Here is a 23,444-nt window from a genome sequence, read left to right as displayed (position 1 = left end):
CATTGCTGTTGGAGGGGCATCCTTCTCTATGATCGAAGGGGAGCCTTTCAAACAATTGATGGCGGCTGTGGCTCCACAATATACAGTTCCGTCACGTTCCACTTTCAGCAGGAACATTGTCCCCTCATTGTATCGGTCCTGTGTTGCAGCAGTGAAAGAGGAGCTTTCCAAGGCTGCTGGTCAGTCTGTTCATTTCACTACAGATTTGTGGAGTGCACCTAGCGGCCAGCATGCCTTTCTTTCTTTGACAGCACACTGGTGGCAGCCCGGTGTGTCTAAGGAAGCTGCTGCAGGTGGCTACCGATCTTTCCTTCTCCATGCAGAAGTGATGGATGAAAAGCACACTTCCCAAAATATTCTGCATGCAATGAGGAAAATGTTTAGTCTTTGGGTGGGAGCAGAGGCGGGCACCAATGTTGAAGTTGGTTTTGTGGTAACTGACGGAGGTGCCAATATGGTGAAAGCGCTGCGAGATGGTCATATTGTTGGTGTGCGCTGTGCAGCCCACATCATCCATCTTGTAGTGAAGGCAGCAATGTCAGAAGGAACTAATGTGGCAGCAGTAGTTCTGTCCCACTGCAGAAAGATCGCTGGGCACTTTCACCATAGTGTTAAGGCTAGCCAACTTTTGAGGGAAGAGCAAGAGAGGTCAGGTCTTCCCGTACACTGCCTACGTCAGGATGTCAGTACACGGTGGAACTCCACGTTAGACATGCTGGAGAGGATTTTGGAGCAGCAGAGGGCAATTCATAATCTTGCCTCAGAGCACAATATTAGGATTACCTCTCCATTGAATAGGGAGGATTGGACAGTGATCGCCCAGCTAGTGGCAGTCCTTAAACCATTCAGGGATGCCACAGAAAATTTAAGCTCAAACACTGCCAGTATGGCCCAGGTAATCCCAGTGTTCTCCCATCTAGGCAGCAAGATGGATGTGTTCCTTGGAAAACGTGAGGCTGTTCAAGGTGGCACTCTACATCCTGATGTAGCAGCCATAGTCAGGAAGCTGAAGGATCTGCTAAAAGTACACCTTCGCAAACGAATGGAAGAGAGTCCCGAAATGATGCTAGCGTGCCTTTGCGATCCAAAAATTAAGGGAAAGCTAGCTTTGAAATTTAATGTTCTCAGTAGCTACCGGGAGCAATTGGTCAACAAGGTGACTGGCAGCGTAAAATGGGAATGCTGTCCGAGGAGGGAGAGGTGCAGGAGGAGGAAGAGATGATGTGGTCTGCTACTCCTAGCAGCAGCATCAGCAGCAGTGCCACAAGCAGCACAACACAGCTGAGTGGAGCAGCTGCGTTTTGGGAAGAGGCACTTGGGAGTATAGTTGGACCATCTGACAGAGCTAGCAGCAGAAAGGAGAGTAGTGCTGCTGAAATGGTCAAACTTTACCTCTGTGAAGTTCCTTCTGCGCCTAATGTTGATCCTCTTAGCTACTGGGATGAAAAGAAGAGTGTGTGGCCTGCACTCTCATGGGTTGCGCAGCAGCTACTATCATGTCCGCCAACTACTGTTCAAAGTGAGCGCGTGTTTTCTATGACTGGAAACATACTGAGTCCACAGCGCTCACGCATGGCACCTCATCTGATGGAGCAGATTGCCTTTCTTAAATTCAATCTGCCCAAGTTGGGTTACCCAGCTCTTAGCTTGGAAAGTTAATTTTTTTTCTCTGTAATGTTTAAGGTATTTTCTCCCCCTGGTTGCACGTGTTTGTGGTGTGGCAACGTCTGCTACCTCCGCCGGTGTAGCCAATTTACGCTAGGGCCTAGTGTCTGAGTTCTGGAAGTCCGCTCCCAAACGCCATGGACTGACAGACTTTCATGCTTTGCCCTGGGGTGAAACAGGTGAGCGGGTCGTCAATTGCCCACTCATTCACCTTTTTCCTTTTCCAACGCTGCTGCTGGTGGTGGTGCCAGCATCTTTTGCCAGTTCGCTTCCTGGCTGAAATTATGCCTTAAATGTCCCTAATGGTAAGGGTAGTTTCTCCCCCTGGCTGCGTCTGTTTGCGGTGTGGCAACGCCTGTTACCTCCGCCGGAATAGCCAGCTTACGCTAGGGCCTTGTGTCTGAGCTCTGGAAGTCCGCTGCCAAACGTCTAGGACTGACAGTGTTTGGATGCTTTGCTCTGGAGTGAAACAGGTGAGTGGGTCGCCAATTGCCCACTCATTCGCCTTTTCCATTTCCTTTTCCATTTCCATTTCATTATTTTCCTTCTGATACACAACCAACCAACCAAACATAACACACACAATAACACAAATAACACAGTGACATAACACATAACACACAACACATATAACGCACAGTGACAACACACATAACACATACACGTACAATGCACAAATCACAAGGACCTTTCCTCTTGTTATTTGTCCTGGCCTTCACTTCTACACTCACTAGCATTAACGCTATAACTCACACTTCATACTATAACATTTTTCCATCCACATACCTGCCAACAGACCCAACTTTTTCAGGGACAGTCCTGCTTTTTTCCAGTCCTGTCCCATCTAATTTAGCTATCTAGGTATGCAAATACACATTGGTAGTTATAGCTCGGTAGGTAGCACTAGTATAAACATTAAATAAATATAATAAAGTACTAAATAATAAATCTAACTTTAAAATACATTTAAATAAACCCCTCATTTTTTTAAAAAAAACCATTAAAATTAAAAATTAATTATTATTTAGACATAATACATCTTTAACCAAACCAGTGCACTGCTACTAATCTTAAACATAACCGTACATTAACCCTAAGCTATTTTTTAGTTCTTGTCCAACATTTTTCCATCCGCATACCTGCCAACACACCCAAGATTTTGGTGGACAGTCCTGCTTTTTTCCAGTCCTGTCCAGTAAAAGTTGGGTGGTTGCAAAGTATGCCATTGTGAATAGGTAGCAAATGTTAGCCATGTATTACAAGTGGTCCAAAATCAATTTAAAAATGTAAAATAATCCCTATTCTTTTATTAACCCCTTCGCGACCTTTGCCGGTTCAGGACCGTCATGACATGAAGGTCACTAAATGACCTTTGACGGTCCTGAACCGTCAAAAAGTAAAATAAGCTTAGAAAGTGATCAACGATCACTTTCTTCACTTAAACGGCGTTACTGTAATGCCTCGATGTCGAGGCATTCAGCAAGGCCGAGATCGGCATCGGGGGCCATGTCTGGCCCCTCCCCGAGGCGTCAACAGCCCGTTTTAAAAGCGTCGATCAGGAGGCATCCAGCGACACCAAACACTTACCTCTGGGTGGGCTGTGACCGCTCCGGAGAGCGGTCACAGCCGCAGCTGCCGGTGTTCTTCGCCATCAGCAAGATGGCGGCCGCCCTGTAAAAGAAACAAACAAGTTTTTAAAGTTCGCTAGATGGTCTAGAGAACTCTGGCTCCACTTGCAGGTTGAATACAGGTACTGCATTCAACCATGCAAGTCAATGGAGCCCAGCTTTCTAATCACAATGTGATTAGTAAAATATAAAAAAAAAAAAAATATGGAAAAAATTAAAAGTGCTAACATTTAAAAATAATTATGCAGTGATGTCACTAGATGAACCATCCAGTACCAGCAAAATGTGTAAAAAAAAAAATAAAAAAAAGGATTAAAAAAATAAAATAACAAAATAAAGTTTATTATTTTGAGCAAGTGCTAAAATTTCTCAAAAATCTCAACAAAGAGTTAAAATAAAAGCACTTCAAATACCCAAGGGGTGTCTAATATTAAAAAAAAATGGCTGATGGGGTAAATTGGAGTGGCTGAGCTCAAAGATAGGGCATAGGTACAGACTTTCCAAAATGGACAAAAAAAGCGCACTTCCCAAATGTGGCATTTTAAATCTCAAACAACACGACAAATCCATGCATGTCGGGTATCACTGCACTCAGGAGATGTTCCTGAACACACATTGGGGTGTTGTTTGACAGTGGCATATACCAGGACCTGTATATCTATAACTAAAGTACAATTTGTGTGAAAAAAAATAAAAAATAAATTACTATTACAAAGTGTAGTTGTATAATTGGTGCATGGAAAGGGTTAAAATAACAGCATTTGGAATACCCTGGGGTGTCTAGTTTTCAAAAATATATGGTTTGAATGGGTTAAATTGAGTTAACCGGCTTCAAAGATATTCCAAGGAGGAGATGGAGGCAGACTGGCCAGATTTGTTAAAAAAGATTTGGAAATCATAAAACGCTGCTTGTACTTATTGCCCTATAACTTACAAAAAACAGCAAAAAAACATAAAAACATTGGGTATTTCTAAACTCAGGACAAGTAGTAGAATCTATTTAGCTAGTTTTTTTACTTGCTTTTTAGGTGAGTAAAAGATTTTTCAAATAAAAGTCATAAAATGTGTTTTTTTTCAATTTTTCACCATTTTTTTTTATAGTAAATAAGATGATACGATCAAAATAATGGTATCTGAAGAAAGCCCATCTTGTCCTGAAAAAAACAATATATAACTTATGTGGGTACACTAAATGGGTGAGGAGAAAATTACAGCTGAACACAAGCACCACAAAAGTATTAAAACAGCCTCGGTCCCACAGGGTACAAAACGAAAAATGAGCCCAGTCCTTAAGGGGTTAAACATCTATGGATGTGTGATTGTGTATGATAAACGGAGGCCAAGTTCCTTGGAGCATTTGTCTCTAGGTCATTTTGTGTACAGTACACCTCAGTACGTGTGTGCAACTCTATTGGTCGTTTCAGCAGGGGGCTGGCCTGCCATCAACGAATGAAGTGCGTTCTGCAATTCACTCGTTGATGCCAGACCAGCCCCCTGCAGAAACGACCAATAGAGTTGCACACACGTTCCTTCACGGCAGCTGCTGCTGATCCGATGTGTTGTTAACCCCGTATTAACCCCTGCTAGGCAACCGGGAAGGAAACGAAGATTAAACGAGCACGAAGAATGTCCGCGAATATTTGCCCGAAGAGAAGACAGGAACGGGCGAATATTCGCGGAATACGAAGGTTTTTCCCCCCCGAAGACGAGCACGAAGACGAACACAAGGAGCCCCCTGGTGCCCAAGTCTAGTATGTACCCAAGGCATTCTCTTGGACATCTTTAGAAAAGCATTTATTTATGCAATGAAACAGTACTTGGAATTTATGCATTGTGTCAAGCACGTGCATAGATCAAAAGACCATCAAACACCATTGTTACGGCTCTGCATTCCTTGGGTCCTTTGCATGTAGCCCTGTAAGCACAAATACTATTTTCTGTAAAACTACTTATGCATATAAGGATTTGTCCCTATATTATGTATGCTATGTGGATCAAATTATGAGAAAAATGTCAAGGGAATAAAAAAATTGCTCAACGAAATTCAGCTGTCAAAGTTTAACCTTAAGAACCAGTTATTCAAACAAATTCATACGTATGTCAATAACGACGCAAACCACGAATAATAAAAACACAGAAACAACTTAACAACTATTTATTAAACTTTAAGGTATCAGTTGACCTGACACAACTAGTAAAACATCTCTTTGGGCCTAGGATGGACAACCCATGTTAGCATAGAAATTCAATGGGTTTAAAGGCACTTTAAAAACATGTAACAGTTCTCTCTGCAAAATACAGAACAGATTGTATTGTTCTGGTTGGAGAAAGTCCACTTCACACTTGCAGATATGAGCACCGTTGTCGGAGGCAGCGTGTCCTGAGACTCATGTAAAGGTACATGGCAAGGAGACACATGCTGGAAAGGAAATAGAGAACCACGCACAGGCTGATGTCCAAACGAGAGAAGCCAACCTCCAGCATCTTCACCCAACGGCCTTTCCAATTCACCTCCCCACGCTCCACCACCACACCAATAAGGTAATTGGCGTCTACTCCTCTCTTTAGTAACCGATCTCTCACAGCAGCTTCATCGAACTCTGCATCACGAGGTTCTACAAGGGTTTTTGGATGTAGAGCATGGTTTCCCTTGTGCAGGCTGGAGTCCTGAAGAGATCTGCTTGGAAACATATTAGGTCCGTATGAGTCGAGATCTAGAATTTCCTCTTCTACTTGCAAATGGCTCACATGCTTCATCTTTATTATACTGGGCCTCTGATGCGGATGGTCCTCTGGTTTTTTGTCATACGCATTGCTCTTTTCTTCATCGTCATCTTCTCTCGGATCATCAAGTGTGTTCTCGGTGTCATCACGGTTCTGGATTATTTCAGACTTCTTCTCCTCATCTGTAACATCTCTCTTATCCCTTTTTTAGGTTTCATTGTGCGCCTTTTTCTGTTTTTCCAGCAGCACTTCCTCATCTTCCAGATACTCATCTGCTAGATTTTTTTTGCCAAAATGAGCTTTCAGGAAATCTAGAATGCTGGGAAGGTTCCAGGACATATCTGCTTTGGACTGGCAGAGCGGGCAAAGCGCTGCAGTAGGCCACTGAACCTTCGGAAAGGCTGGATCTTCACTCTGTGCACCTTTGAAACAGATAGAGATGGGTGAGCAGTCACAAGCAAACACAACCTATTATTTAGCAAGCCAAGCATTTCTAAAACTCTTGTTACCGCATTACAACAAAGTAATTGACCTGCGAGTGGCTGAACAACTCACCGAACAAACCTATGAACATCCTGCACGGGACCCTACCGAGGCGCTCAATGCCCCTAGTCCTACTGGACCACGTAAGCAAGGCAGAGACAATACTGCTGTCATATCAGAAGGATACGAGGATGACATAATGCAGCCGCATGTACCAGTATGTTCTTCTGTGCCAAACACACCAGCCAGGAACAATGGCAGCCCCTTATCAACGCCTTTTGGAGCTGAACAGCTTCCCCCAGGCAAAATCCCTGTGGCCCTGCGTAGCGGTCGAGTTTCAAGACCACCAGATAGACTCAATCTGTAGTGTGTCTACCAGTAACACAGTATGTTATGTTTTAGACTGTTCAGGATCTGTTTTCGGTTAATTGCTTGCAAATTCTGTATTGAATGCAAAAAAGGGGAGATGTTATAGAGTTATTATGCAAATACTGTGACTGTTTGTTTATGGTAATATTGCATTGTCTTGTACTTCCTGTTTCCTGTTCCAACCTCTGACCTGGATGCAGTTATGCAGTTCAACATGATTCCTCAAACCAACAGCTTACTGTGTCTTGATTTCTTTATATGAAACAGCCACTCATGGCTTGTCTGGGAGAGAAGGAACTCCCCCTCATCCATTAACAGAATTATACTCAGGGCCAGAAGAGCACAGAACCAGGAGGGTGACAAAAAGCACACTTACAGAACACCCGCACCATGCCGAGCATGCACTATGATACAAAGCTTTTTCTTTTACATATTAAGAGCTGTCAGCAAAAAAAAGATAGAAGAGCATAACTGGCTTAACCTCTTAAACACTGGAGAAGTTTAGGTAGGGTTTGCAACCCATCATTGCAACCATTAAACACAAGCTCGTTTTCAGTCAGTGCTTTTCTCTTTTCCAGAATAAAATCAGCATGCAGAACAGCAAACCGGATTGAGCTCCTGCCTCCTAATAGAGTTGATTAGCAGCCGCTAGGTTATCCCTGTGTATCCACAGCAGAGCAAGAGCAGGATTACCCAGGATAGCTCATTCTCTAATACCATCCAATTGGTTACATGAGGATTTAACCCCTTAAGGACCAGGCTGTGTTTTACCTTTTGTACCATTGGGACCGAGGCTGTTTTAATACTTTTGCGGTGTTCGTGTTTAGATGTAATTTTCTCTTCACTCATTTAGTGAACCCACACAAATTATATGTTGTTTTTTTCAGGACAAGAAGGGCTTTCTTCAGATACCATTGTTTTAATAATATTATCTAATTTCCCATAAAAAAAATAATAAAATATGATGAAAAATGTAAAAAAACCCCACATTTTCTGACTTTTACCCCAAAAATCTTTTACTCATCCAAAAAAGCTAATGAAAAACCCTACTAAATATATTCTACTATTTGTCCTGAGTTTAGAAATACCTAATGTTTTTATGTTTTTTTGCTTTTTTCTGCACGTTATGGAGCATTAAGTACAGGTAGCGTTTTGCTATTTCAAAACCATTTTTTCCAAATCTGGTAATTCTTCCCCCCATGTGCCATTTCGGGTATCTTTGAAGCCGGCCAATGCAATTTACCCCATCAAATCATATATTTTTGAAAACTAGACACCCCAAGGTATTTCAAATGCTAGTATTTTAACCCTTTCCATGCATGAGATTCTACCACCAGCCTTTGCCACACTTCGTGTTAGTATTTTTTTGGTATTTTTTTTTACACAAATTGTACTTTGGGTATACATTTATAGCTCCAGGTATACGTCACTATCAAACAACACCCTAATATGTGTTCAATAACATCTCTCAAGTACAGTGATACCACCCATGCATGGGTTTGACTGCTGTTTGGGGTTAAAAGGCCACATTTGGGAAGTGCGCTTTTTTTCCCCTATTTTGGTCAGTCTGTGCCTATGCCCTATCTTTGAGCCTGGCCACTACAATTTACCTCATAAAACCATATATTTTTGAAAACTAGACACCCCAAGGTACTTAAAATGGTAGTATTTAACCCTTTCCATGCATCAGATTCTACCACCAGCCTTTGCCACACTTTGTGGTAGTATTTTTTTTTATTTTTTTTTTTCACACAAATTGTACTTTGGGTATAAATTTATAGCTCCAGGTATACATCACTATCAAACAACACCCTAATATGTGTTCAGGAACATCTCCCGAGTTCAGGCATACCCCACATGTATGGGTTTGTCTGGTGTTTGAGGTTAAAATGCCACATTTTGGAAGTGCGCCTTTTTTTTTTCTCCATTTCGTTCAGTCTGTGCCTATGCCCTATCTTTGAGCCCGGCCACTCCAATTTACCCCATCAAACCATTCACTTTTTTAAATTAGACACCCCTTGGGTATTTGAAATGCTTTTATTTAAATTTTTCCACGTCAGGATTTTTGGGAAGATACAGCGCTAATTTTAGCACTTGCTCATAATAATAAACTTTATTTTTTTTATTTTATTTATTTTACTCTTTTTGGACTTTTTTTTTACATTTTGCTGGAACTGGATAGTTCCTTTAAAGCATAATAATTTTTAAATGTTACCATGTTTTTTTTAAGCTTTTTCTTTTTTTCTTTTTTTTTTTTTTTCTTTTTTTCTTTTTTTTTAAAATATTTTGCTAATCACATAGTGATTAGAAAGCTGGCCTCCATTGACTTGTATGGTTGAATGCAGTACCTGTATTCAACCAGCAAGTGGAGCCAGAGTTCTCTAGAAGGTCAGGAGACCGTCTAGCGAACTTTTTCAACTTTATTATTTTTTTTCCCGGGCCGCCGCCATCTTGCGGATGGTGAAGACTGCGTGCAGCTGCGGCTGTGACCGCTCTCCGGAGCGGTCACAGTCCATCAAGAGGTAAGTGTTTGGTGTCGCTGGATGCCTCCTGATCGAGGCATTCCAGCGACACCATTGAAGTTTAGGAGGTGATCGTTGATCGCCTCCTAAACGCTTTTAAAACGGGCGTCCGCCGCCATACAATGTATGGCGGCTGTTGACGCCCCGGGGAGGGGCCAGACATGGCCCATCATGCCGATCTCGGTGTTGCTGAATGCCTCGACATCGAGGCATTACAGCAACACCGTTTAAGCTTAGAAAGTGATCATTGATCACTTTCTAAGCTTGTTTAAGTCTGATGACGTGTCAGGCACGTCATAGGTCGTTAAGTGACCCTTTTGCATGACGTGCCTGACCCGGCAATGGACGTTAAGGGGTTAACAGATGGGGTCCCCAATGTGAGTAAACAGCCCGCTCCCCCAGCAAGCAGATTACGAGGGCCAGAGATATGACTAGTACAGACAGCTGGCGCAGTGACATAAGGGAAGCCACCGTAACTAGCACAGATTGCTACAGCGGCAAAAATGGACACTATCCTAGTTAAGGGCACCGAAGGACATGTACGGATCGGAGACCGATACCAATGACAGAGGAGAGAGGGATAGTATAGCTGTCCACAATTTAAGTTGATGAAAGGGTAGAGACATAATAAAGGTAAAACATCTATAATTATATACAAAGCTGCATTATATGTGTATTACTGGCTGACCAGTGGTAAGCTAACTGCCCATATAGGCTCAATATTCAGTCTAAGTGGATAAAGTGACATAGCTAATAAGTTGGTGCATGCAAAATCACATACTGGCAACCAAAACTTATTTTTAATTAAGCATTATAACTTCCGAATGCAGATGACCAAACATACACTTACAATGCGGTGTTGTATATACTTCTCCTCTCTCAAACCAATACCACCCCAACATGCGGGTTACCAGATCCATCGCTAAATCTGATAAACACAGAAAGTGGGTCACTTTTCACTGCACTGCAAAGTGCTGCTCATTTGCCTGGCACGGAAAGGTTCAATTCCGTAATGTTTACATCTGTGTGAAAATCATCAAACTCTTTTTAAACCTGACACGGCAAAAATGTTTAATGAATAATGAAATTAAATACACAGACAGTAAATGATATTCAGGGCCGGCCCAAGGCAAAATGCCGCCTGGGGCGAATTTTAAAATGCCGCCCCCCCCTTATTTACCCTTCCTCGCCGCCCCCCCATTATCTACCGTTCCCCCCCCTTGTACTTACCTTTCAGCAGTCCTGCGGCGAGTCTCCCTGTTCGGTCTCGGTGCCGGCTTGTAATGCTGAGCGCCAGAAATCTTCCGGCACTCAGCATTACAAGCCGGCACCGAGACCGAACAGGAAGACGCGCCCCTTTCTCTCTCTTTCGCTTTAAAAAAAAAAAAAGGGGCTTGGGGCGGCAAAGTGCCGCCCCTTCAAAAGTGCCGCCTGGAGCGGTTGCCCCACTCGGCTCCATTGTCGGGCCGGCCCTGATGATATTCCACGGGCCAGACTAGGCTTGTATAATTGATCTAATTATTGGTAGTCCACCCACACCCATGTTTAAATATATACCGTAATCTGACTTGGCAAATACAGTATGTGCCCAAGGCATTCTCTTGGACATCTTTACAAAAGCATTTATTTATGCAATGAAACAGTACTTGGAATTTATGCATTGTGTTAGCAGATTTCAAGCACGTGCATAGATCAAAAGACAATCAAACACCATTGTTACGGCTCTGCATTCCTTTGCACAAATACTATTTTCTGTAAAACTACTTATGCATATTGTTAGGGATATTAATGAGACAAAATAGGCAAAACCAATATTTCGTCATACACACAAAATAACGACGCTACCAAATATTGTAGTACCACATCCACAATATTAATTTAAGGAGATACCCTATATTTTATCTCCGATCCTAAATTCTTTCAGATCGCCGAAAATTATAATTCAAATTAGATAGATATCGCCACGATAGTCAATAAAATATTATTTATTGTAAACACAATTTATAAAATATCTATATGAGTCACACAGTGCATAATATAAAACACAAAATTCTTAAAACATGTCAAAAATAAATCAATTCAAATACAGTATATTATCGATAGTTATCAATATGAATCGTTATTTTATGAGTCTAACACACAATTAATTTCCAGTCCACTCAGCAACCAAAAATTGATAATAATCAGGGCAGTAATAAAGATATCACTATTATCTCTTATATTAGTTCAACTAATATGACAAATTAAAAATAATTTGTTTGTGTCTAAGTGTATTAGTGAAGTTCCTAATAGATGCAAATAATGTCAAACTTCGTCTATAGGTAAAAATACCTTTTCATTATTGTTATTATCACGGGTTATAAGCTGCAGTCTCACAAGCCGTCATATACAATAATGCAATATACTATTTCCCGGAAACAGGGAATTCTATACGAAGAAGACACAATTCATCTCTATTCAGAATAATAAAACAATTATATTTACCACCACTTGTTGCTGTTGTCCAACTGGTCCTTGTAGAAATTAATCCAGATTCATTGTCAAGAAATTAAGTAGGCAAGAATATAACTTTCTACAAATTATATAGGTTAGGACTCAAAGTAACTCCAAGAGTGAAATATGGTGCCAGAATCTTTAGATTCCAATTCTCTGGGGTAAATTTGGTGAATAAGTCCGTCAGGGTCTGTCCATTTCAGGGTGCAATCTTTTTTTTTTTTTTCTTTTTTTTTTAAAGACATAAGCTTTTAAAGACAGGGCTTATTATCATAGCCTCCACCTTTTGATTGGAATTCTCCAATCATAACGGTGGGTTTTACCCATTATAATTAGAATTTCTACTCATATTTACACCTTGTAATTTCTTAATTTACCTGTGAGAGACGCTATGGTCTAAGAATTAACTTAAAACCATTACATATGTGTTTGGAATTTATCCTTGGTCACTCTAATCGTCAAATGTTACTTCCTCGATAGTAACTCAGGTCTTGTAGTCTTCCCATGTATCCCCCATTCCAAGTTACATTTCTAAAGATATGCAGTGTCTACTCCTTAACTTTCTCATGGAAGATAACATTAATTGTATCATATATACACTGAAACATCATTATACATGAATACTCCTTTGTTCTCAATTATAGAGGGAACAAGGACAAAAAGAAATAATCACTATATGATTAAATAAAATAAAATGGCCCTAACTCCATTTTGTGTAAAATCACAGAATATAGAAATACATGTTTTCTGTGATAAAATATCTGACATAATCCCCCCTTTAGATTATGACAAAGCAAAATCCAGTTTGCTTTAGAATGATCTAAACACACGTCAGATTGTTGTCCGACATGGTACTTGCAGGGTTATAATGCACGGATTGGAACACTTTTGCTCCTGTAAGAGAAGTCATTAATGAAAACTTTCTATATCGATATCCACTTTAGTAATCATTTTATGAACGATGTCTCTGACACGAAATATAAAGAAATGTGTCCTCTGGTTAAATCAGTCATTCCAGATTGCACTTCGTCCAAAAATGAAAGTGTATGGAATAATATCGGGTCGTGCACAAACAAAAGTTCACGTTTGAATTGTTCATGACTTTGGTGCATATTAATGGAGTGAGAGATTAATTTAGAATGCATATTTGTGATTACAATGGTATCATTTACCATAACCATTAAGTCTACTAGATACTCTCTTTGTCGTTCCATTTCCCGATGAATAGCATTGATTTCTCCTTTTAAGCCTCGAATTTCGTTCTCCAAAGTTTGAACAGAAACAGAGTTTGCGGCAGACATACCGGTTGCAACGACTGCACCTATGGCTGTACATACCAAGGCAACAATTAAAGCAACAAGGAATCTTTTAGCTCGATAATTCATTGTAATAGAGCTCAATACAAACGGCTTCCTGGCTTGTTCCAAAATTTCTTGAACGCGTCTTTGTGCTCTTTCAATATGCATCTGGTACCAGGCCTTTAATTCAGGGAGCTGCATCGATGAAACGTTGTACTGTTTTTCGATGGAGATCTTCGGATCTAAGCTGACAAACACGCGTTGTGTTAGGATCCTCTTTTCTGTAAGGATGAATCCAGGAGTCTCTTGGATCATGATGCCAGAGGATGGTCCAGGCTCTGCGATCGGTTCCATCCGCATCTCGTGACACAGGAGTTATACGATCCAGACGATCGCCACATCCTTCTTGGACATCTTTCAGAACTTGAATCCTTGCCTTAATTTTCAAAAAGAAGAATAGTATACGTATTTGTAATATCACTTGACATTAAAACATATCTATCCAAGCTACCTATCAATCTTAATATAGTTGCTGGATGGTATGGAAATCTATGATATGAATATACATGATCGCATAACATCACACATTTCAAGTTGTATACGATACCACATTGTTGATTTGGATCTTCTGATTTCACACCGATGTTCAGTCTTCTAACTCAGAATCATTATCTATAATTCTTAACTGAGATCTAGGATGACAAGCACACAATTGGTTAATATGAACCCATTTTTCAACAAAATCACCATCTTTAGGAATCTTGATCTTATAAGCTACTGGTGAAATCTTGTCAATTATGACATATGGACCCTTCCAAGAAGGTAGAAACTTATTTTCCTTCACTTGGTTTCGTGCAAAGTTATACAGATAAACTTGGTCGGAGATTTCATATTCTTTCTTAGTAGTCTTCAGATCATAGTAGGTTTTAGCACTGATTGCTGCTTTTCCTAGATTCTTTTGTGCACAAGCAAATGCATGTTGAAGATGTTTACGTAGATTTTCAACATACTGATGGTTTGTTGCAGCATTGATCAAATTATGATCAGATGTACGATATAGCAAATGTTGTGGTAAAACCATTTTTCTGCCTGTCATCAATTCAAAAGGTGACATCTTAGTAGCAGTACTAGGTGTAGCTCTAATAGCCATTAGAACTAAGGGCAATTTAACATCCCAGTCCTTGCCAGATTCTTTCACATACTTTTTGAGTATATTTACTATGGACTGGTTATAATGCTCTACCCCTCCGCTAGAGGCTGCATGGTAGGCGATATGTAACTTGCGTTTCACACCTAGGATTTTCCACATTTTTGTCATCACTTCGCTTGTGAAATGACTTCCACGAGCTGACTCGATTCTCTGAGGAAGGCCAAATCTGGAAAATACATGATTAATTAGTAATGCTGCACACACAGAACTAGTGTTCTCTTTGCATGGAATACATTCTACCCACTTGGTGAATATACATGTAACAGTTAACATATACTTGTTACCTCTTGAGGATCTAGTTACAGGTCCTATGAAATCGATTTGTATGTCAGACCAAGGTAGAGACATTCCTCGTTTCTGAAGTGGTGCACGATGAGTTGGAGCATGAGGTTGGAATTGCGGACAAATCAAGCATCCTCGACAATAAGTTTGCACATCTCTTAGCATATGTGGCCAATAGGCATAATCACGCAGTATCTCGTAGGTGATCTTATCCCCACGGTGACCAGAAGTAGGTGCATCATGTGCATGTTGCAACATTAAACCTCTAAAGGCGGTAGGAACTACCCATTGTTGTATGCCATGTTTGGATGTTCTGATCATCAATCCATCCATCAAGTTGAATTGGACTTTATATCTCATTAAGATTCGCAAGTCTTCATTATCCTTACAATCATCATCAGTGATAGGATTGGCAATGGGATCTTCTATATACTCATAAAATCGACCAATAACGGAATCGTTCTTTTGACTAGTGATTAGATCCTCATTGGGAAATTCTTGACTCCATTGTGCAATATTAAGGTCCACTTCATTTCTAGCTTGCTGTCTAGTTATGGCTTCAATTTGAATTGATCCCGTAAGATCATCAATATTAAAAAGTTCTCCATTGATGGCTGCCTGTTTTGCTAATGAATCAGCCAAATCATTACCTTCTTTATCGATACTTTGTATCTTAGAATGTCCTTTGGTTTTCTTCCAATAAATGGTCAAATCATGTTTGATTACCAATTCATCAATCTTACAAAACAGCTTACCATGCTTCACAGGTTTGTTATTACTTCTCAGCATTTGGTTACGTTTCCAGCTAGGCAGATACTCGACAAAACTGTTGCGCACATAGTTAGAATCGGTTATGATAACAAATTCTTTAACACCATATTCAATTGCCATTTGAATGGTTTTATATACGGCAGAAAGTTCAGCTATCTGACTGCTTTTAGGACCAAGGCTGTAGCCTACCGATATATTTTGATAATCACCTGTCCAGGTGATTCCAATACCTGCAACCAATTTCCGTTCATTATCAATGGTAATATGATATGAACAACCATCTATGTATACACACGATAGTGGTCGACAATATTCCTCGTCATAAGCTTTATAAGGAGAAAGTAATTGTTCCTCTAGGAAATCATCTCCGGTAGAGTTATCATCCAGAGGTAGAGCAGCACAATCATGTAGATCTGCTAGTCCCTGGGCAACTACATTCGTCTTATTTTGATTATAACGGACTTCTAAAGGCCATCCCTGTAAGAATAAAGTCCATGCAGTAATTCTACTGTTAGAAAGATTACCGTCTCGTATCCTGTCGCTCTGCAGATATTGTAGAGGTTGGTGAGCAGTTTCTACAATAATCTTCTCGCCGTGGATAAAGCTCCGAAAATTCTGCAATGCCCATACTGTAGATAATAAAGCTCTCACAGTTGTTGAATTTCATTTCAACCGGTGACAATGTTTTGCTTGCATATGCGATGACCTTGTTCAGATTGCCCTGTTTTTGATACAAAACCGCACTTATGCTTAAATTAGTAAATCCTGTTTCCAGATAGAAAGGCTTACCTCCCTCCGGATATGCCAAACAGGGTGCCTGAGTGAGTTTTCTCCTCAGCTCGTCTATGGCTTTGTTCTGGGCTTCCCCCCAGTTCCATCTTACATCTTTCTTAAGCAGCTGTAAAAGAGGTTTTGTTATTTCTGCATAGTTATCAATAAACTTACGGGAATAATTAATCATTCCTAGAAATGATCTTAATTCTTTGACATTGGTAGGAGTTTTGGCATTCAGAACGGCTTCAACTTTCTTCTTCTGTGGACTTAATCCTTCAGAAGTTACCTCGTGTCCAAGGAAGTTGACTTTGGTACGACACCATTGGGCTTTCTGTAATGAGAGTTTAACTCCTGCCTCTCTTAATTGATTAAGAACATGTCGGATCTCCAGAATATGTTTATCAAAAGATGTACTTTTGAGTAAAATATCATCCACGTAGGCCAAGGTTCCCCTTTCAAATGCGTCAGGCATAACTTTATGCATGAATACAGCAAATTCATGATCAGAATTTATGTAACCAAAAGGCATTCGGGTCCAAGTATACTGCTGTTTTCCAAATGTAAAGGCCACCTTGTATTGGTCCTCTTTGTGTACCGGAATAGTCCAGTATCCCTGGGCACAATCTAAGGCAGTGAATATTTTGGATCCTTGCATTTGTACCAAATATTGGTCTATGTAGGGTACAGGCCATCCAGACATATACACACGTTTATTTAGCTGTCTTAAATCAGCACACAAACGCCATTGACCATTAGGCTTCAGAATTCCTAGGATGGGGTTATTATACGAACTGTGTACAGAACGGATAATGCCACGGTCCTTTAAATTCCGAATGATATCCTGTAGCGCATCATAGGACGCTAAAGGTAATCTATATTGCTTGATACATACGGGTGGTAGATTGGGATCAGTCTGGATTCTAGCAACATGGAAGTTAGTAAAACCACAATCATAAGAATCTTTGGCAAAGATCTCTTGGAACTCCATTAGGATTTCCCTTAGCTGTTGACGTTCACTGTCATTAGAGCAAGCATCAGCCATGGATATCTGTTCTTCCACCCTTTCCTGAAATCCAGGAAAAACTTCAGGTTGACTTATTTCAAAGGATTCCTCAAGTTTAGAGGTTAGATCCTCTCCAGGTGGATCGATCTTCTTTTGGTCATGATATTCTTGTTCATCAATTAGATGGTCAAAGACGATGGAGGATTCTTCAATCCTGCACGAACCTTCACCTATATTGAAAGGATAAACAGATTGGATAGTGAATAAACCTTCTGGAATAGAATTAAACGTTTGTTCCACTATTTGTTCTTCTGTCAGGTATTCTTCAGGAATAAGACCTATAACGTAATTTTGGAACCCAAAAGTATAATATTCTGAATCCAATGCCAAACCTACAACAGTACCTTTGGATAAGGTAATCTTATGAGGTGTAATGTTGTTTATAACAACATAAATAGGGTTTCCATGAATATTTACCATTGGTGTGGGTGTTACCATGATACCTAGCTTTTGCATCCGGTTGGATAAGCAGATAAATGCATTGGGATTTCTCAATCTCTGGCCTTTCTTAACCTGTATGGGTAGAAGAAAGTTACTACTCCCTTGTGGAATGGTTACATCTTCAGGTACCTGAACACTGACTGCATATGGCAATAACTGTGCCGATTTCAGTGCTTCATCTTCATCCTGAAATTCACAAGGATCGCCTTTTAATCTGGTCCAAAGATTAGAATTAATCAAATCCAGATGGATAGCAAAGCGATGTATGACATCATTGCCCACATAAATCTGGTAACGAGGTTCGTCCAACACCAGAAACAAATGTTTGGCTGTTTTATTTCCGATAGAAATGGATAATAAACATTTTGCAATAATATTATGGCTATCCGATTCGCCGTCCAGATTATGGATCCACCTGTCTTGGGGAGAAAAATACCGGATCATTTTAGGATTAGCGATCTGTTTTAACAGACTTTTGCTGATTTAGCTGTTTTCGATCTCCAAGTTCAGCTTGGCATTCTTACTTCTCCCTAGATCATTCACTTGAACAGGAAAAAATTAATTGTTATTAACCCTTTCAATTTTATCAAGGAATTGAACATGGCCTGCTGATTCCACAGATTCCACATAATTCCTGTGAAGAGAAATGGTTAAAACATCGCTTTCCAGAGATACATTTCGGATCCTCTCCGGTTGAACTTTTATGGAATGATCATCTGCAGGGGAAATAAAATCATTAACCTGCAAAACAGTAACATCAGATGACTGACTATTCCTAAAATGAATTTCAATTGAGTCCGGCCTTTCCTCAATCACATGGCAATTACGCCTGGATTGCTGATGAGACTTATCATATGGAATGGGTACTTTGGTTTGTGACCATACAATCCCATTCACACAATCTATGATTACGTTAAGTCTTCTGAGTAGATCTATACCCAAAATCAATCGGTCATAGGGGAGATTTACCACTATTACCGGGTGTCTCAAGGTGTTATTACCTATGGTAATCTTTAACCAGGTTGAACCTATGACATGAAGGGAATTACCTCCAACACTCAGTAGAGTATTTGGAAAGTCTCTTAGCTTCGGCTTTTCTGCTGCTAAGTCCATTACCTTCTGAAAGTACACATTTGACAATATAGTCGCCTGTGACCCAGTGTCAATTAACCCCATGAAATGTTGTGGTAATGAATCCTGTACGTTTACAGAGACATAATATCTTCCTTCATATTCTTCTAGTTCACATAAAAACTTAGAATGTGTCAGCATATTACTTGTCTTCCATACGTTACCTGTCACGGCAGTAGTTCCAACCTGTACTGATGTGTGCGCATTCTTACCCACTAGTTCTTCCTTCTCAGGAATGTCTTGAGCATTCAAGCTGTTACTAGTGGTCGGCATCTCATCGGTTAACTCCTTCAGAGCCGGTTCCTGGGAATTAGATGCTTTTAAAGACAAGTTAGCTTGCGGATTCATTTGGTCTGGCTGCAATATAGAAGAAAAAGTTACAGACACGTCCCCCCTAGCCAAAAATGGAGGGACCACATAGGTTTTACCATCATTAACACAATCATTTGATAGATGATGAGGATCTGGAAGTAAAACAGGGTTAGGAATTATATCATTTGATAACCATCCCTGTATTGCCACTTCGGCTTTAACTTCCCTATGATCTATTGCAGGGGAGCTGGCATTGTGGCAGGACCTGCCCCTAAAAAAGGATTGGTGGTCGCTGTAGCCATAGTTTGACTTAATTTAGTCATTTGCTCCGTTAACAATTTGATTTGGTCACTCATTTGATTTACATGATTACGTAAATTGTTTTTCCCATTCCTGTACTGCCTATTAGGTTTGGAGTTATTTGGCTGAGACTGTTGGGAGTTATCAGATTGGCTGGATCTGTCCCTATTAGTCCTGTAAAATTTCCTCCTTGCCTGAGGGTTTTTATTCCATTGGGAATTACCCTTCCTCCACTGTGGATTCTTTTTGGCAGTAGGACTTTTTCCTTTGTTATCCTGGGATTCCACATTAAGAGTTTTAGGCCTGACAACAGGTGAGGCTGTAGCCGATTCCTGTTTCTGAGGTTTTGGGGATTTAACCACCTCAGCATAGCTTCTCTTTTTCTGTGATTCTAATCCCAAATGGGCTTGGGTTTCTGCCACCTCTTGTCCATGAAATTTCTGACTCTTTTTATCAGGCAAGTCATCATTGGCATGCAGTACTGTATACAGCGTCATGCATTCATTAACAAGCCAATCTAATGAACAATCGCTATCATAATCTCTGGCAAGATTTGTCCGAATTGGAGAAGGCATTGCATAGAAGAAAAGATCACGGAATTCTCGAGAATCATATCTGGGATTACGTTCTGTAAGAGAATAAGCGTTCTTTAGAACAGTTAAAAACTCTCTGGGACTTTGGTGAGGCCTACATTTCAGATTATACACAGCCTTTTTAGCAGCTGAGACAGTTTTATACTGTCCAAACTCAATCTTAATCTCATATTTCATTTTAGACCAAGATAGGGTTCGCATACTTTGTAAGTCTTCAAAGTAATGTCTGTGATGACTTGAAAAAGTCCACGACACATAGTGTTTTTTGTGGGAATCATCATCCATTCCCAAAAACTGCATTGCCCTTTCAAATGATTCTAAATGATCAGCAATATTAGCAGTGCTTTTTTTAGAAAATTCAGCAACAGTCTCCTTAAGGAATTTAATTACCTTAGGGGCATCATAGACAGGTACGGGTAATTTCTTAGTACCCTTTATCACTCCTTTAAAGTTACGGAAGCGCCCGTCTGATCTGTGTGTTTTGGCCGTATTGGCACCTTGTAACATCACAGAGGGTTCACCTGAAACATGACCTTCTGAATAAACGGCAGATTCACTATCACTTTTATCACTCTCCTGATTCTCATCAGAGTCAGAGGAATCGCGTGTATCAGACAATTTAACCTTATGATTCCGCTGTGATTGGACAGAAGCCACCTGATTAACTTGTTCTTGTAGAGTTTGTAATTGCTTACTTAAACTCAGAACAACAGACTCTGTTATGGTGGTGTGGGTTTTAACCCCTTCATCACCTTCACCATACAAAGATAGCTTAGGCATTTGTACACTATCCTGTTTAGACAATTGGGCTTGGAGTTCTCGTATCTCCCTACGACAATTCTCCAGATCATAATGACAATTCGTTTCCCCGCTCTTAGCATCAAAGTACTGGCCATGAAGTGCCAAATGCTTATCAGTCAAATCATCAAACTTTAGTCTCAACTGTTTGTACTCTGCCTGGGTATCATTTAACTGATCCAACGCTGCTTTAGAAGCATTCAACTCTTTCTGGAGACTAGACACTTCTTTTTCTCTAGTTTCACGATCTCGCAACAACCGAGAAGCCAATACAAAAAAATAGGGCCAGGATGAAAAGATTAACCCTTCTCGCTCCTTCAAATCTGATGTTTGAACAATAGCATTCAAATGTCCAACCAAAGGTGATCCGTCAGACCATCATTTGTAGGGGTCATTTGTACTTCTTCCTTAAGGGATTGGAGCCACTCTCCATAATTCTCTTTGATTTTCATATTTTTATGATAACCTCTCATAATATCATGTTTAATGTTATTAACATGTACCAGCACTTGTGCTTTAGATATCAAAACATCTTCACCAGAAGTAGCACTCGATTTGCTGGACACAGACATGTTTTATGCACTGATCAGTATACAATACACAGTACCAAAAATATACTATGTGAAACAACAGAAAATGACAACAACTACCGTATATCAAGAATTGGAACTATTATTTTACGTGAAATATCTCAGCAATGCCTCCAATTATGTTAGGGATATTAATGAGACAAAATAGGCAAAACCAATATTTCGTCATACACACAAAATAACGACGCTACCAAATATTGTAGTACCACATCCACAATATTAATTTAAGGAGATACCCTATATTTTATCTCCGATCCTAAATTCTTTCAGATCGCCGAAAATTATAATTCAAATTAGATGGATATCGCCACGATAGTCAATAAAATATTATTTATTGTAAACACAATTTATAAAATATCTATATGAGTCACACAGTGCATAATATAAAACACAAAATTCTTAAAACATGTCAAAAATAAATCAATTCAAATACAGTATATTATCGATAGTTATCAATATGAATCGTTATTTTATGAGTCTAACACACAATTAATTTCCAGTCCACTCAGCAACCAAAAATTGATAATAATCAGGGCAGTAATAAAGATATCACTATTATCTCTTATATTAGTTCAACTAATATGACAAATTAAAAATAATTTGTTTGTGTCTAAGTGTATTAGTGAAGTTCCTAATAGATGCAAATAATGTCAAACTTCGTCTATAGGTAAAAATACCTTTTCATTATTGTTATTATCACGGGTTATAAGCTGCAGTCTCACAAGCCGTCATATACAATAATGCAATATACTATTTCCCGGAAACAGGGAATTCTATACGAAGAAGACACAATTCATCTCTATTCAGAATAATAAAACAATTATATTTACCACCACTTGTTGCTGTTGTCCAACTGGTCCTTGTAGAAATTAATCCAGATTCATTGTCAAGAAATTAAGTAGGCAAGAATATAACTTTCTACAAATTATATAGGTTAGGACTCAAAGTAACTCCAAGAGTGAAATATGGTGCATGAATCTTTAGATTCCAATTCTCTGGGGTAAATTTGGTGAATAAGTCCGTCAGGGTCTGTCCATTTCAGGGTGCAATCTTTTTTTTTTTTTCTTTTTTTTTTTAAAGACATAAGCTTTTAAAGACAGGGCTTATTAGCATAGCCTCCACCTTTTGATTGGAATTCTCCAATCATAACGGTGGGTTTTACCCATTATAATTAGAATTTCTACTCATATTTACACCTTGTAATTTCTTAATTTACTTGTGAGAGACGCTCTTGTCTAAGAATTAACTTAAAACCATTACATATGTGTTTGGAATTTATCCTTGGTCACCCTAATCGTCAAATGTTACTTCCTCGATAGTAACTCAGGTCTTGTAGTCTTCCCATGTATCCCCCATTCCAAGTTACATTTCTAAAGATATGCAGTGTCTACTCCTTAACTTTCTCATGGAAGATAACATTAATTGTATCATATATACACTGAAACATCTATATACATGAATACTCCTTTGTTCTCAATTATAGAGAGAACAAGGACAAAAATAAATAATCACTATATGATTAAATAAAATAAAATGGCTCTAACTCCATTTTGTGTAAAATCACAGAATATAGAAATACATGTTTTCTGTGATAAAATATCTGACAATATAAGGCTTTGTGTATGCTATGTGGATCAAATTATGAGAAAAATGTCAAGGGAATAAAAAAATTGATCAACGAAATTCAGTTGTCAAAGTTTAACCTTAAGAACCAGTTATTCAAATAAATTCATACGTAGGTCAATAACGACGCAAACCACGAATAATAAAAACACAGAAACAACTTAACAACTATTTATTAAACTTTAAGGTATCAGTTGACCTGACACAACTAGTAAAACATCTCTTTGGGCCTAGGATGGACAACCCATGTTAGCCTAGAAATTCAATGGGTTTAAAGGCACTTTAAAAACATGTAACAGTTCTCTCTGCAAAATACAGAACAGATTGTATTGTTCTGGTTGGAGAAAGTCCACTTCACACTTGCAGATATGAGC

Source organism: Sceloporus occidentalis, unplaced genomic scaffold (genome assembly GCF_023333645.1).
Source record: "Sceloporus occidentalis isolate IW3139 unplaced genomic scaffold, rSceOcc1.0.p SCAF_51, whole genome shotgun sequence".
NCBI lineage: Eukaryota > Metazoa > Chordata > Lepidosauria > Squamata > Phrynosomatidae > Sceloporus > Sceloporus occidentalis.
Note: the sequence above shows the minus strand (reverse complement) of the source record.